General features: G+C 35.8%; 1 protein-coding gene and 1 pseudogene across 9 annotated transcripts in view; one reads left to right on the forward strand and one right to left on the reverse strand.

The window, feature by feature from the left end:
* The window catches only part of VPS13B (vacuolar protein sorting 13 homolog B), a 771,473-nt gene that overhangs the window by 458,489 nt on the left and 295,256 nt on the right, over window positions 1-17,728 (reverse strand). The window lies entirely within an intron of this gene.
* The window catches only part of LOC133042874 (chromobox protein homolog 1-like), a 33,356-nt pseudogene continuing 21,526 nt past the window's right edge, over window positions 5,899-17,728 (forward strand).

Genomic DNA, 17,728 nt, shown 5'->3' on the forward strand with positions numbered 1-17,728 from the left:
TCCTCTGTCCATGGAATTCTCCAGGCAAGAATACTGGAGTGGGTTGCCATTCCCTTCTCCAGGGAATCCTCCCAAGCCAGGGATAGAACCTGGGTCTCTTGCATTGCAGGCATATTCTTTAAAATCTAATCCACCCAGAGAAGCCCATAAAGTTACAATATGACCCAACAATCATATTTCTACATATATCAACAGAACTAATCAAATATCCATGAAAAACCTGTCCACAAATTTTCATAGCTGCATTATTCACAACAGCCAAAAAATGGGAAAACATGAATGTCCAAGAATTGCTGAATGGATAAACAAAGTGTAGTAGAACCACAGAATGGAAAACTATTTTACCACAAAATGGAATGAAGTACTGATACATGTTATAACATGAATAAGCCCTGAAAACATGCTAAGTGAAATGAGTCAGTTACAAAAAGTCACATATTACACAACTGCGCTTACATGAAATGACCACAACAGGGAAAGCCATAAAGGAAGAAGGAGATCAATGCACGCCAGGGCTGGGAGAAAACAAAGGGAAACAAATGCTAATAGACAGGTGGTTCCCTGGGAAGTGATTAAAACATTCTAATCAGAAAATGGTGATTGCTGCGACAACTTGCAAATATACTAAAACCCACTAAATTATGTACTTTAAAATAATGTACTTTATGGAATGTGAATTATAGCTTATTAACTGTGTATTTGTCATTAAAAATATAATAAACTACTTTATTACAGTTTTTTATTATAAAATTATAAACTATATTCTAGACAAACAGCAGTGTCTATATTGGCCATGAGAATGGAATATTATCTCCCTTTTTTGTTTATATTATAGAACTAAAGGAAGCATTATTATAACCACTTAATAAATCACTATAAATTACAGCTTTAAATGTTCAGAAGCAAAGAGAGAGAGCTGTCTAGATGAAATGCAGGCTAACATTCTCACATAAAAACACAAAGCTGCAGTGTAACAAGTTTCTATTCCATCATACTAACTAAAACATTTTTATCCTTCTCTGATACAAGTAGCTCACACAAACTTAACTAAACCAGAATGTCCCATTCTTAATATATGTGGGGCACGTCATGTATATCTGTAAATAACATAGTAAATTTCTATACATATTTTTTATAAAAATAGTATTAACTCCATTAGGATGAACAGAATATGAAGGAAATAATATTAGTCAGTTTTGCCCTCAACTGTATCTCCAGCATCTAAAAAGAGTACCTGTCTCATGGTAGGGGCTGAAAAAAGAAATCAGAATAAATGGTAGATAGATAGGTTAGTTGAAAAAAGTCCATGTTGAAAAAATTATGTTGAAAATGTTTAAAATACTAAAATACGGAATCATGATTAAGAACTATGAGAAAGTATTAGCAGAGAACATATTTTAAAGAAAAATGGAAAGCAGAGAAATGACAGATTTAGTTGTTGAAGTAAAATACTCGTTATTGTTGGTTTTGGTGTTTAGTCACCAAATCCTGTCCAACTCTGCAACCTCATGGATTGCAGCCCCCAGGCTCCTCTGTCCATGGAAGTCTCCTGGCAAGAATACTAGAATGGGTTGCCATTTTTTCTCCAGGGTATTTTCCCACACGAGGAATTGAATCTTCATCTCCTGCGCTGGCAGATGGATTCTTTACCACTGAGCCACCAGGGAAGCCCCCCAAAACTCCATGGAATTCTCCAGGCCAGAATACTGCAGTGGGTAGCTGTTCCCTTCTCCAGGGGATCTACCCAACCCAGGGATTGAACTCAGGTCTCCTGCACTGCAGGCAGATTCTTTATCAGCTGAGCCAGGGAAGCCCAAGAATAACGGAGTGGGTAGCCTTTCCCTTCTCTAGGGGATCTCCCCAACCCAGGAAGTGAAAAAAGGTCTCCCAGCTGATCTACAAGAAAGGCTCCCAAAACTCATTGAACAGGTTAAATAGCAGATTACATATGTGAAAAGAAAATTGATATAATAGAAGAAATACAATAATTTATAATGTATCAGAAATAGAAAAATAAAAGGAAACAAAATGATATTAAGAGATAAGAGAACTGAGTAAGAAGAACAAACATATATCTAATTAAATTCCAGAGAGAGTAACCAAGGAATGAGAATAGCCAATGCTGATAAAAATTAATTACTGAGAATCTTACATAATTGCCACAATATATTATACCTCACACCTAAGAAGTCCAATGAACCCAGACTGGATAATTAAAAATAAACCTACATGAAACAAACAAAGAAGAAACAAAATACTAAAGAAAAAAGAAAATCAGAAAAGAATTGTTAATAATCTCCCGAGGTGTAAAAAATCAAATAAACTGACTCAACTTCTCAGCAAATATTCAATGATATTTATCATACATTACTTCAAAACAACTTCATGCATACAAAGTGTTACAAATAAAAGATGATAAAGAAGAAAAAGAATAAATTGATTTTTAGAAGTAAATAAGTCAATTTTTGTTTTTGCTTTCATTGCATTTATTTTTTGCAGCATTTATTTCTGGGCCATAAGTTTTCGTTTCTTCAGTTTCTTCTGGGATGATTTTTTCTTCTATGAAACCTTCTCTTCTGGTTTAGAAACAATCTGATCTTTCTCAGTAAGGATCACCTCAATGTGGAAGGGAAAGGTCATGTATGGGCTGATCTGACCATGAGCTCTCTAAGTCCTGTGCTGCATCTTTGGGGCTTTGTTCACCTGGACGTGCTCAAGGACCAGAGAATCTACATTTAAGCCTTTAAGATCAGGATCTTTGATCTTAAAGAATTTCATCTTTTTTTTGAATTTTCAAGCACAGGTGGTAAAAATTCAGTACTCTTCTGGGGTCACCAACCCTTTATCCAGACCCACTGTTTAGCCTGTGCACACCTACCAACTTTAAGAAAAACTCATTGGACAGGTCAAGTAGCAGATAGGTGAAGAGAAAATTAATAAAACAGAAGAAATACAGTAAGATAATTTAGAATGTATCTGAAATAGAAAAATAAAACAATCAAAATGGTGTTACGAGAACGGAGTAAGAACAACACTCATATACGTAATTAAATCCCAGAGACATGAACCAAGGAAAGAGAAGAGGCAACAAACGGAAAGGCACACATGGCTTCTTTAAAGTGACATCCTTCAGATACTTGGTGGCCCCTCAGACATGCATACCCTTAATGCTCTGGGTAGCTTCACGAGTGTTCTTAAAGGGAACATGAAGATTTGAACCTCTTGATTTGCATGATTTAGGGCGGTTTTCTGGGTTGAGTGAATAGCATACTATTTGTAGAGGTCACCTCGGGCCACTAACCAGAAAAGGACTCAGGAAAGTTTTGTTCTAATATCATACTTTCACCACCTGATGCAAAGAGCAATTAATTGAAAAAGACCCTGATGCTGGGAAAGACTGAGGGTAGGAGGAGAACGGGACAACAGAGGATTAGATGGATGGATGGCATCACCAACTCAATGGACATGAGTTAGAGCAAACTCCAGGAGATAGTGAAGGACAGGGAAGTCTAGTGTGCTGCAGTTCATGGGGGCTGCAAAGAATCAGACACGACTGAGCAACCAAAGAACAACAAAATACTATATACCTCAAGTACAAGCAACGTACAAACTTTTTCAAAATTATGATGAAAATACAGGGAAAAATCTATATAAACAAAGCAGTTATAAATTTAAAAGTATACAAACTTCAGAAGACAAAAGTAAATTAAGGAATTATATAATTCTCCTTATAAGACAAGTTATTTTAATAGTCTTTTCATATGCTCAAAAAACTGAACAGGTTGAGTAAATTTTTAAAAACTTTCCCAGTAAGTTATTAGCACATCTTTAAAATGGGAATGGTAGACAAAGGGAAAGGAAAACAAATGAAAATAGATAAATATTTTCACATGGACAATTAATTTTGAAAGTCTTACTTTATTATAATGAAAAAATTAAATACTTTACCAATAAATATCCATGTTACACAACTGCATTATACCAAAAATGACTAAATGACAAAGAGCCAGGCTTCAACTTCATGAAAGCTAAACATGTAATAAAAGAGAACAACCTATTAATTTAACAACAATTTAGCTGAAATTATAACTTAGAGATAACATTCTTTTGCATTTAAAGGGATATTTTTATATTATATTCAATTTATGAGACAAGACCTCTAAAAATAACACACAAGTTTTGCATATAAGTGTGCAGACAATTAGTCTGATACTGAGTTGACTCAGAACAGATGCCCCATACATCACTAAAGCTTGGCAATATGTTATTCTGTTTAATTTTAGCCTGGGAGACAACTAATGAGAAAAGTGTGCTTTACTCCTCTGTTCACTGCCCAAATGGCTCACTTGTACACATTCCATTCAGGCTTCACCAATTAGTTAAACCAAGGCACCACTGTCATTTTCAGTTACACCCTAAGCTAAAAATGAGAACTGAAATAAGGGTTAGAGACCAAAGTTGCAGAGCATGAAATTAAACATACATGCTTATCAGTAACAGAAACCTTGCCAACCAATGAGACTGTCTTGCAAAATACCAAGTTATTAACAGGAAAAAGTACTTTACATTTATCATGAACCAATGAACGCGACAAAAACACAGACATATTAATCTTCATCTAAGTTTAAGTAGCTAAAACTTACTATTTTTTTCTCATGCAACTCATCACTGACTCAGTGGACATGAATTTGAGCAAACTCTGGGAGATAGTGAAGGACAGGGGAGACTGGCATGCTGCAGTTCATGGGGTTGCAAAGTCAGACATGACTTAGAAACTGAACAACAACAATAAAGAACATTTCAGATTAATACGGCTCTTAAGAAATTCATATCAATGTATGACAAAACCCACTGGAAAAAAATAATAATAATAATAAAAAAAAAATTTAAAAAAAAAAAAAAAAAAAAAAAAAAAAAAAAGAAATTGTTACCCTGATTTCTAAGAATAATTTCAAAACTTTTGACTACATAATTAAGTAAACAATAAGGGAAGAATAAATACTTCAAAAACAAGGGTGGGGAATAAAGGTAAGAGAATCAGACACTAAAAAACAACAAAGCAGGGATGAGCTGCCAACTACTGGAAACCTTATCCAAGATAACAGTCAAATTTAGTGTAAATGAATCATAAGATTTTTTAGGTGTGTGTATGGCAGCTCATGTTACTTAATAATTATTTCCCTTTCTCATAGGATACAAAAATCACAAGAGAATTCTATCTCATTGTAACAATAAGAGGAAGCTAGGTAACCTATCAAAGCTTTTCAACATTCACTAGACAGATTTTTATGAACAGAAATCACAAAAGTGAAAGGCCCCCCTCATAAGGGCAAAAGAAATGAATAATGGCTTTTACACTTGAGAAAGCCAATAGGAGGAGAAGAAAAGACGGAAACAACTGAGCTTTTAACAAATACATAAAGAGCTGGCTGGAGACAGACCGACACTTTAGGGTTAATGAGAACCACAGAAACAAGAGTCATCTACCCAAATGCCACCCTTTTTCAATAAGCCTCCATCAAACGCTAATAAGAAAAACAGGGGACGGAACTGGAGAGACAAGAAAGATCCCACAGAGATTCAATTCAGATGCATGGAGCCTGAGGAAGTCAGGGCAAAGAAGGAAAACTCAGAGAAATATTCCAGCCACTCTATATATTTCAGGGAGAACCAAGCAGGGCAATCTGTGCTAGAAGAAATGAAGATACCTCCCAACAGGGATTTCTCAGGCTTGCATTTGGTAACACGAATGCTGCCTTTAAAGAGAATATTTGGAAGAGGAGAGGACCCTCTGGCCAATCTTTGAGAGCAGGCACCAGTCCCTACCCACCACAAAGTCAACACAAGCCCCAGGACAAACCTCACCCACCAGGCAGCAGACAGCAGAAGCGCAAGGATATGGCCTTGCAGTCTCTGGAAAAGAGAAAATTAAGACACCATGCGGCAACAGAGAAGTACGTGTCTGTAGAAGGAGCAAGGTACAAACACACAAGAGAAAAGAAACAGCGGGAGCAGGCACTCTGCGCGGGCTTCCTAGGTGGTATTAGTGGTAAGGAACCCACCTGCCAATGCAGGAGACATAAAAGACGTGGGTTTGATCCCTGGGTTGGGAAGATTCCCTGCAGAATGGCAGGGCAACCCACTCCAGTATTCTTGCTTGGAAAAGTCGACGGACAGAGAAGCCTGGCCGCCTATGGGGAAAGAGTTGGACACAACTGAAGCGACTTAGCACACATATACACAGGCAATCTACCTGAAAAAAAATTCACAGTAATGACAGTAAAGATCCAAGATCTTGGAAATAGACTGTATGCATCAAGAAGATATAAGAAATGTTTAATAACAACACAAAAGAACTAAAAAACAAATGAACAGTGATGACTAACACAACCACAAACGAAAAGTACAAAAGGGAATCAATAGCAGAATAACTGAGGCAGAAGAACAGAAAAATGACCTGGAAGATAGAATGGTACAAATAACGTCTATGGAGTAGAACAAAGAAAAAAGGACTGAAAAGAAATAAGGACACTCTCAGGGATTTCTGGGACAAATTAAATCCACCAATATTCAAATTACAGGTGACCCAGAAGAAGAAGGTGAACAAAAGAAAAGGTCTGAGAAAATATCTGAAGAGATTATAGTCACTGCTGCTGTTGCTGCTAGTCACAACCTCGCCTAAAATGGGAAAAGAAATAGTTAATCTAAGTCCAAGAAACACAAGAGAGTTCCAGATAAGATAAAACAAAGGAAAAAGACACCAAAACACATATTATCAAACTAACAAAAATTAAACACATGCAAAAAATATTAAAAGCAGCAAGGGAAAAGCAACAAATAACGTAAGACGAAATCTCTGTAAGGTTATCAGATGATTTTTCAATAGAAACTTTGTAGGCCAGAACAGAGTAGCAGGATTTTTTTTTTTTAAGTGATAAAAGGGAAGAAACTACAACCATTATTACTCTACCCAGTGAGGATCTCATTCAGATTCAATGGAGAAATCAAAAGCTTTACAGACAAGCTGAGGGACTTCATCATCACCAAACCAACTTTACAACAAATGTTAAAGGAACTTCTCTAGGTGGGAAACACATGAGAAGAAAACGACCTACAAAAACAAACCCAAAACAACTAAGAAAATGGTTAACAGTAACATACATACCAATAATTACCTTAAATGTAAATGGATTAAATGCACCAACCAAAAGAGACTGACTGACTAAATGGATACAAAAACAAGACCTGGATATATGCTATCTACAAGAGACCCACTTTAGACCTCAAAACACAGGCAGGCTGAAAATGCGAGGATGGAAAAAGATACTCCACGCCAATGGAAATTCATAGAAAACTGGAGTAGCAATACTCATATCAGACAAAATAGACTTTAAAATAAAGGCTATGATAAGAGACAAGGAAGAACACCACATAATGATCAAGGGATCAACCCAAAAAGAAGATAACAACTGTAAATATTTATGTACCTAACATAGGAGCACCTCAATACATAAGGCAAATGCTAAAAGCCATAAAAGGAGAAATCAACAGTAACACAATAAAAGTACAGGACTACCTCCCTACTAACACCAATGGACAGATCATCCAGACAGAAAATTTATAAGGAAACACAACCCTTAAATAACACATTTGACTAGAGAGATTTAATTGACATTTACAGGACATTCTATCTGAAAGCAATAAAACACATTTCCTCTAAAGTGCACAAGGAACATTTTTCAGGAGAGATCACATATTGGGTCACAAATCAAGCCTAGGTAAATTTAATAAAACTGAAATTGTATCTAACATCTTTTCTGATCACAGTACTATGAGATTAAAAATCAATTCAAGAAAAAAAATGTAAAAAACAAAAAGACATGGAGGCTGAATATGCTACTAAATAACCAACAGATCACTGAAGAAATCAAAGGAGAAATTTTAAAAAAAGAAAAAAGAAAGAAAAGAAAAAAACCACGAGAAACAAATGACAATGAAAGCAGAATGACCCAAAACCTATATGGGATAACACAAAAGTAGTTATAAGAGGGAAGTTTATACCAATACAACTCTCACCTCAAGAAACAAGAAAAATCACAAATAAACAACCTATCCTTACATCTGTTGTAAGGATATCTTTATATCCTTACATCTAGAGCAACTAGAGAAAGAACAAAAACCTCACAGTTAGTAGAAAGAAAGAAATCATGAAGATCAGAACAGAAATAAATGAAACAGAAAAGAAGAAAGGAAGCAAACAGCAGCAAAAATCAATGAAATTAAAAGCTGTTCTTTGGGAAGATAAACAAAATTCATAAACCTTTACCCAGACTCATCAAGAAAAAAAGGAAGAGGACTCAAATCAATAAATTACAAATGAAAAGGGAGAAGTTATAACTGATACCACAGAAATCCAAAAGATCATAGGAGACTATTACAGGTAACTGTATAGCGATAAAATGAACAACTTGGAAGAAATGGACAAATTCTTTGAAAGCGACAATGTTCCAAAACTAAACTAAAAAGAAATAGAAAATATGAACAGGCCAATCACAGTACTGAAATTGAAACTGTGACTAAAAATCTTCCAACAAACAAAAGTCTAAGACCAGATGACTTCACAGGTGAAGTCTACCAAACATGTAGAGAAGAGCTAACACATATACTTCTCAAACTCTTTAAGAAAATTGCAAAGGAGGAACTCTCAAGGTCACCCTACAAGTCCACCATCACTTTGATACCAAAACAAGACAAAGATATCACAATAAAAGAAAATTACAGACCAGTATCACTGATGAATATAGATGCAAAAGTCCTCAACAAAATACTAGCAAATACTAGAATCCAACACATTAAAAAGATCATACACCATGATCAAGCTGGATTTATCCCAAGGATGCAAGGATTCTTCAATATATATAAATCAATCAATAAGATACACATTAAAAACTGAAGAATAAAAACCATATGATCATTTCAATAGAAGCAGAAAAAACTTTTGATAGAATTCAACAGTGATTATGATAAAAACTCTCCAGAAAGTAAGTATAGAGGGAACCTATCTCAACATAACAAATGCCTTATAAGACCCACAACAAACAGCATTTTCAATGGTAAAAAAACTGAAAGCATTTCTTCTAAGAACAGGAACAAGGCAAGGATGTCCACTCTTCCTACTATTATTCAACATAGTTTTGGAAGTCTTGACATGGCAATCAGAGAAGAAAAAAATAAATAAATAAAAAGAATCCAAATTGGAAAAGAAGTAAAACTGTCATGTTTGCAGATAACATGAAACTAAATGTGAAAAATTCTAAAAATACCACCAGAAAACAAGAGTTCACTGATGAATTTGGTTAAGTTGCAGGATACAAAATTAATGCACAAAAATCTCTTTCATTCCTATATACTAACAATGAAAGATCAGAAAGAGAAATTAAAGGAACAATTCCATTTATCATTGCAACAAAACAATAAAATATCTAGGAATAAACCTACCTTATGAGGCAAAAGACCTATACTCAGAAAACTAGAAGATACTGATGAAAGAACAGCATCGAAACATGTATATTATCTAGGGTGAAACAGATCACCAGCCCAGGTTGGATGCATGAGACAAGTGCTCGGGCTTGGTGCACTGGGAAGACCCAGAGGGATCGGGTGGAGAGAGAGGTGGGAGGGGGGATCGGGATGGGGAACACATGTAAATCCATGGCTGATTCATGTCAATGTATGACAAAAACCACTACAATACTGTAAAGTAATTAGCCTCCAACTAATAAAAATAAATGAAAAAAAAAAAAGAAATCAAAGACAACACAAACAGATGGAGAGATATACGATGTTCTTGGATTGGAGGAATCAGTACTGTGAAAACAGATACACTATCCAAAGTAATCTACAAATTCAATGCAATCTCTATAAAATTACCAATGGCATTTTTCAAAGAATTAGAACAAAAAATTCTACAAGTTGTCTAGAAACACAAAACACCCCAAACAGCCAAAGCAATCTTGAGATAGAAAAACAGAGCAGGCTCCCTGATATCAGACTATGCCACAAAACAATGGTACTGACACAAAAACAAAAAGATAGATCAATGGAATTGGATAGAAAGTCCAGAGATAAACCTATGCACCTATGGTCACAATGTATAACAAAGAAGGCAAGAATATACAATGGAGAAAAGACAGTCTCTTCAACAAGTGCTGAGAAATCTGGACAGCTACATACGAAAGAATGAAAGTATAACACTCCCTAACAATACACACAAAAATAAACTCAAAATGAATGACATAACAGACCTATATATAAGGCTGGATACTATAAACCTTTTAGAAGAAAACATAGAACACTATGCGACATAAATCACAGCAAGATCTTTTTGGATCCAACTCCTAGAGCAATAAAAATAAACAAATAGACATCTCTCCAAGAAGACATACAGAATGCCAAGAGGTACATGAAAAGATGTTCAACATCACTAATTATTAGAGTAATGCTAATCAAAACTACAATGAGGTTATCACCTCACACTGCTCAGAATGGCTATCATCAAAAAATCTACAAACAATAAATGCTGAAGAAGGTGTGGAGAAAAGGGGACCCTTTTACGCTGTTGGTAAGAATGTAAATTGATATAGTCACTTTGGAGAACAGTATGGAGGCTCCTTAAAACTCTAAAAATAGAACCACCGCATGACACAGCATTTGTATTTCTGGGTACCCAGAGACAACCGTGATTCCAAAAGATACATGCATTCCAATGTTCACTGCAGCACTATTTACAATAACCAGGACAGGGAAGCAACCTAAATGCCCATCAACGGAGGAAAGAATAAGGAAGATGTGGTACAGAGATACATGAAAGTGTGCTGAATCACTTCAGTCATGTCCGACTCTGTGCAGTCCTATGGACTACAGTCCACCAGGCTCCGCTGCCCATGGGATTCTCCAGGCAAGAATACTGGAGTGGGTTGCCATGCCCTTCTTCAGGGGATGTTCCCGACCCAGGAGTTGAACCCAAATCTCTCACATCTCCTGCACTGGCAGGCGGATTCTTTACCACTAGTGCCACATAGGAAGCCCGGGAATATAGATATACAATGGAGTATTACTCAAACATAAAAAAAGAATGAAATAACGCTATTTGCAGAGATGTGGATGCTCCTAGAGACTGTTAAACAGAGTGAAGTCAGAAAGACAAAAACAAATATTGAATAGCACCACCTAAATGTGGAATCTAAAAGAATGATACAGATGAATTTATTTGCAAAGCAGAATAAGACACAAAGGTAGAAAGAAACCTGTACAAATAACCAAGGGGGAAAGAGGAGTGAGATGAATGGGAAACTAAGATTAACATATGTACTCTATAACTATAAAGCAGACAATTAATGAGACCTAATATATAGCATAGAGAACTCAATTCAAAACTCTGTAATGACTTATATGGAAAAACAATCTAAGAAAGGGTAGATAAGTGTATAACTGATTCATCTCGCTCTACAGCTGAAACTAACACAACACTGAAAAGCAACTATACTCCAATAAAAATTAATTTAAAAACCAATCAGGGCGAGGAGAAGAAAAGAGAAGCTAAGAGAGATTCCTCCCTAAGCTTAGATATTCCAGGCATTATACACAAATATTATATATAAACATATGTTTATATATAATATTTAAGTATAAAATAGTGATATGTCAAGGTGTTTGTAGGTGAATATATGTGATACATTATTAAAAAAACAGATCTGCAAGTATATGAATCAAGCTATATATAAACCAAGGTAGAACAAACATATTTCATGTTATAAAATAATATATTACTTATAGTTTAAAACTAGGAAACTATATCTGCATTTTTCCTGATCGAAGTTTTGAATTTCAATGATAACTTTGGTTCATATAAGGCAAAAAAGCATAAACTTGATTGATAACAAGTAACTACCATTTTGAAAATTAACAGGTCTCATAAGAGTCTCTCTTTTATTTATCTTCCGTGTGTCATTATTCTTTATTCTGGATTTTCATTGTTCAGAAACCCATCCCAGTATCGTGCACCAAATCAATATATAACACAGGATTCTAGAACTAAAAAGATAAAATGTTTTAAACCAATTATTCATTTTAAACTGGATTTTACAGAACGACTATATAATCCCCCAATTCCACTCCTGGGCATGTATCACAACTAAACTGTAATTCAAAAAGATACACACATCTCTATGTTTACGACAGTCAAGACACGGAAGCAACCTAAACATTTATCAACAGATGAGTGGATAAACAACTTGTGGTGTACACACACACATACACATACACACACAGAGAAATAAGACACAACCATAAAAAAGAACGAAACAATGCCATATGCAACAATGCAGATGCAAGTACAAATTATCATACTATTAATAAGTGAAGTAAGTCAGAAAGACGAATACCATGTAACATCATATATGTGGAATCTGACACAGGACTTTCTTGCTGGTACAGTGGCCAGGAGTCTGCCTGACAATGCATACAACATGGGTTCAATCCCTGGTCAGAAAGATTCCACAAGCCACAGAATACCTAAGTGCATGTGCCACAACTACTAAGCCTGCCCTCGAGAGCCACTGAGCTTCAGTTACCGAGGCCTGCACGCTCTAGGGCCTACAAGCCAGAACTACTGAGCCTACTTCCTGGAACTGCTGAAGCCTATGCAACTAGAGCCCGTGGGCCTAGAGCCCGTGCTTTTCAACAAGAGAAGCCACTTCACCACTTCTCTGCACCATGGCAACAATGAGAAATCCACGAACCGCAACGAAGAGCAGACCATGCCTCTATAACTAGACAAAGCCTGCAGGAAGCAACAAAGACCCAGCACAACCAAAAATGAAAATAAATAAATAAATAATTAAAAAATAAAATAAAAAAGGACACAACTGAACCTATCTATGGAACAGAAGAAGAACGACGGATATTGAGAAGAGACCAGTGGTCCCTTGGGGGAGGGGGTTGGGAAAGGAATGGGTTAGAAGGTTGGGGTTAGCAGAGGTAACTTTACCTATAATACATAGAATGGGTAAACAAGTTTCCACTGTATAGCAAAGAGAATTATATTCAATGCCCTATGATAAACTATAATGGAAAAGAATATATTTTAAAATGTATATATGTGTATAACAGAATAACTTGGTTGTAGAGCAGTAATTAACACTGTTCAGTTCAGTAGCTCAGTCGTGTCCAACTCTTTACGACTCCATGTCCTGCAGCATGCCAGGCCTTCCTGTCCATCACCAACTCGCGGAGTTTAATGAACTCATGTCCACTGAGTCAGTGATGCCATCCAACCATCTCATCCTCTGTCACCCCATTCTCCTCCCGCCTTCAATCTTTCCCAACATCAGGGTCTTTTCAAATGAGTCAGCTCTTCGCATCAGATGGCCAAATTATTGGAGTTTCAGCTTCAACACCAGTCCATCTGATGAACATTCAGACCTGATTTCCTTTAGGATGGACTGGTTGGATCTCCTTGCAGTCCAAGGGACTCTCAAGAGTCTTCTCCAACACCACAGTTCAAAAGCATCAATTCTTCTGCACTCAGGTTTCTTTATACTCCAACTGTCACACACATACATGACTAATGGAAAAACCATAGCCTTGACTAGACGGACCTTTGTTGGTAAAGTAATGCCTCTGCTTTTTAAGATGCTGTCTAGGTTGGTCATAACTTTCCTTCCAAGGAGTAAGCATCTTTTAATTTCATGGCTGCAGTCACCATCTGCACAGATTTGGAGCCCAAAACAATAAAGTCTGCCACTGTTTCCACTGTTTCTCCATCTATTTCCCATGACATGATGGGACCAGATGCCATGATCTTGGTTTTCTGAATGTTGAGCTTTAAGCCAACTTTTTCACTCTCCTCTTTCACTTTCATCAAGAGGCTCTTTAGCTCTTCTTCACTTTCTGCCATAAAGGTGGTGTCATCTGCATATCTGAGGTTATTGATATTTCTCCCAACAATCTTGATTCCAGCTTGTGCTTCATCCAGCCCGGCGTTTCTCATGATGTACTCTGCATATAAGTTAAATAAGCAGGGTGACAATTTATAGCCTTGGTGTACTCCTTTTCCTATTTGGAACCAGTCTGTTGTTCCATGCCCAGTTCTAACTGTTGCTTCCTGACCTGCATACAGGTTTCTCAAGAGGCAGGTCAGATGGTCTGGTATTCCCATCTCTTTCACAATTTTCCAGTTTATTGTGATCCACACAGTCAAAGGCTTTGACATAGTCAATAAAGCAGAAATACATGTTTTTCTGGAACTATCGTGCTTTTCGATGATACAGCGGATGTTGACAATGTGATCTCTGGTTCCTCTGCCTTTTCTAAAACCAGCTTGAACATCTGGAAGTTCAGGGTTCACATATTGCTGAAGCCTGGCTTGGAGAATTTTGAGCATTACTTTACTAGCGTGTGAGATAAGTGCAATTGTGTGGTAGTTTGAGCACTCTTTGGGATTGCCTTTCTGAGGGACTGGAATGAAAACGGACCTTTTCCAGTCCTGTGGCCACTGCTGAGTTTTCCAAATTTGCTGGCATATTGAGTGCAGCACTTTCACAGCATCATCTTTTAGGATTTGAAAGAGTTCAACTGGAACTCCATCACCTCCACTAGCTCTGTTTGTAGTGATGCTTCCTAAGGCCCACTTGACTTCACATTCCAGAACGTGAGTGATCACACCATCATGATTATCTGGGTCGTGAAGATCTCTTTTGTACAGTTTTTCTGTGTATTCTTGCCACCTCTTCTTAACATCTTTTGCTTCTGTTATGTCCATACCATTTCTGTCCTTTATCGAGCCCATCTTTGCATGAAATGTTCCCTTGTTATCTCTAATTTTCTTGAAGAGATCTCTATCTAATTAACACTGTAAATCAACTATACTCAGTAAAATTAAATCCACTAAATAAACAAAACTGGATTTTCTTTTATAGGAAAATATAATCAAAATATATATTATAAATTAACACATAATCATTATAAAATGCATTATCATTAACTCATACACATCATTAAAATCTTCTCTATTGCTAATATTATGACAGTTTTTTCATTTCAAATATTTCTGTATCTCTTTTACATATAGGCCCAGGAACTCCAAAATATGTCTTAATCATATCTGCATATATTAAATAACCTAAGGCTATAAGCACTGCAAACATACGGCAAACAATTACCTTTTGAAGTAATGAGACATAAAATATGAATTAAGGTACAAAGCAGTATTCAGTTTAAGTTTTTTAAAGCCAATACTGATAATCTCATATCATGTTTAATTCAAAATAATTAATCATGAACTGACTTAGCATTTCAATCACTGACTCTATGAAGCTACATCTGGCTTAAACTTTAAACACACAGAATTAAGGATAATAAGCATGTATCTCTTTTAATAGATACTAGCAGAAAACAATATTTTTTTTATTACAACTTAAAATCAACTGGAAGAAGGATCTTCAGAGTCATCCACATTAGACCATGTCTATAGTTTTCAAATTCCATGCACCAGCTGTGGTTGGAAAGGTCTCTTTTAAAATTATGAAAAGATTCAGCAAACTAGGAGACACACTATACATTTTGATTTAATTAAGAAAGCTTTAAATATTAAGTATTTATTAATAATAATAATAAAGTTTAACTTGGAAACTAAAAGCAATGTTGTTCTGACTGAAACCAGATTAGCATGTATTTTCTGATACTGAATACCATTACTTCTCATTTCATCTAAAATTGCATGGCATAAATCATAGGATAGACTTCTAGCATTTCTAAGTCCAGGCCACTGCCCCCCATTCCATAAGTCATCCTTCCGTAGACAAGTTATTTCTCTTAGTTTTTTCAGAAATTAAGGGTGCTTTTTTAAAATATAAGAATCTTAAGGTTGCCACTTTGCAAACATCAGTTAAAAAAATTTTTTTTTAGAAAATTGCTTATTCACATGTATCAACACAAATTCCAGTATTTATTTTTTTCACCAAGCAACCTGAAACTAAAATGGTTTTCCCCCCAAAATGGCTTGTTTCTGGGGGAAGCAATAGGTAGCTGAAAAAAAAAATACCTGCATGTTTAATCTATCCTACTTCTATTTTCAAAAAATATTTAATAGAGTACTTGATGGTTATCTGGAATTTTACTCTGTTTATACCATATAGACCACCATAATAAAAAGAACAGCAAGTCTCTGAAACATGCCAATGTTTTATTCTATCTGACAAAGGTTCCAGTTTTGACATCTTTCCTCTATAACTCAGACATAAAACACTACAAGATACACATAAATTTGAAGAGAAGGCAACTTTAGCTTTACACAGCATTCTCCAGAACTAACTAAGGTTACAAACCTTACGTAGGTGTGAGGGTTAGTTGACAAAATTAGAAGCTTTAAAATTCATACTTCTGACTTCTGCACAGCATTACAGTATTAAATCAAATTCATGGCTGCCAACCATTAAAACAATTTAGAAGTCATTAATATTCCTGGAGTTTAAATTGGATTAGAGTCTTTTGTAACATCAAAGGTTAATACGGAGCAAGTGTATACAGTCCACAGGATCTCAAAAAGTCAGACCCAACTGAAGCGACTAGGCACACACATATAAAACACAGGACACAAGGAATAGCTGCAGCTATTAAAACCAACCACAATTCACAATTAAAAAGTATATTAACGTCATATTACCTTATTACTCTAAAAAGTAACAATGAAGCTTTGAGTGACATGGGATTTAAAACTATTTTCAATAAGTTTGCCAAATGTAATTCCAAAACTCTGAGACACACAATTTTCAAAGTTTAGAATAATACTAGCAAGGTATGGTGTAACTGACAGTGTAATACAGACTGCAGTCCACAGACTTTGAGATATTTTGCTAAAATTATTTTAATTTGGAACACAGTCACACCCATTTGTTTACCAATAGTCTATGGTCAATTCTGTACTAAACAGCAAAACTGAGTAGCTGCTAGAGAGATTATACAACCTACAAGTCTAAAATTTGTAGTATATGACTCCCTAAGAAAAAATCTGCTAATCCCTGTTAACACACTGATGGTAGGAGTTTACCATAACAGTTCTGCATATGAATTTGGTAACAAAAAGTTAACACCTTTTAACTAATTAAATTTCCATAAATCTATGCTAATGAAATGCAGGAATTTATATTAGGAATTTCACTTATAGTTATATACAATAGAAAATATTTGAAATAATCTAAATTTCCAAAAATGAGGGCTGATTAAGCAAACTGATGTACTCAAACGACAAACTAGTACATGATCATTAAAATGATGGTTTGAAAGACTATGCAATAAAGAAGAAATTCTTAGGACATAAAGGAAAATTTTAAATACAATCTAAAACAAAGTAGGGCTTCCCTGGTGGCTCAGCTGGTAAAGAAACTGCCTGCAGTGTGGGAGACCTGGGTTCAATCCCTGACTTGGGAAGATCCCCTGGAGGAGGGTAAGGCTACCCAGTCCAGTACTCTGGCCTGGAGAATTCCATGGACTATCCATGGGGTTGCAAAGAGTTGGACAGGAATGAGTGCCTTTCACTCTGTAAGCCATTCAAATTCAAATTCAATACAAGGTAAATAAATAGCAGGGGGAACTCTAGCAGGACATATGTAAAAGAAATTTCAATGGCTGGTGACTGATTGATGAGTTAATTTTTTTTTTCTGCTTCCTG

The sequence above is a fragment of the Dama dama genome, chromosome 21, assembly GCF_033118175.1.
Source record: "Dama dama isolate Ldn47 chromosome 21, ASM3311817v1, whole genome shotgun sequence".
In the NCBI taxonomy this organism is placed as follows: domain Eukaryota; kingdom Metazoa; phylum Chordata; class Mammalia; order Artiodactyla; family Cervidae; genus Dama; species Dama dama.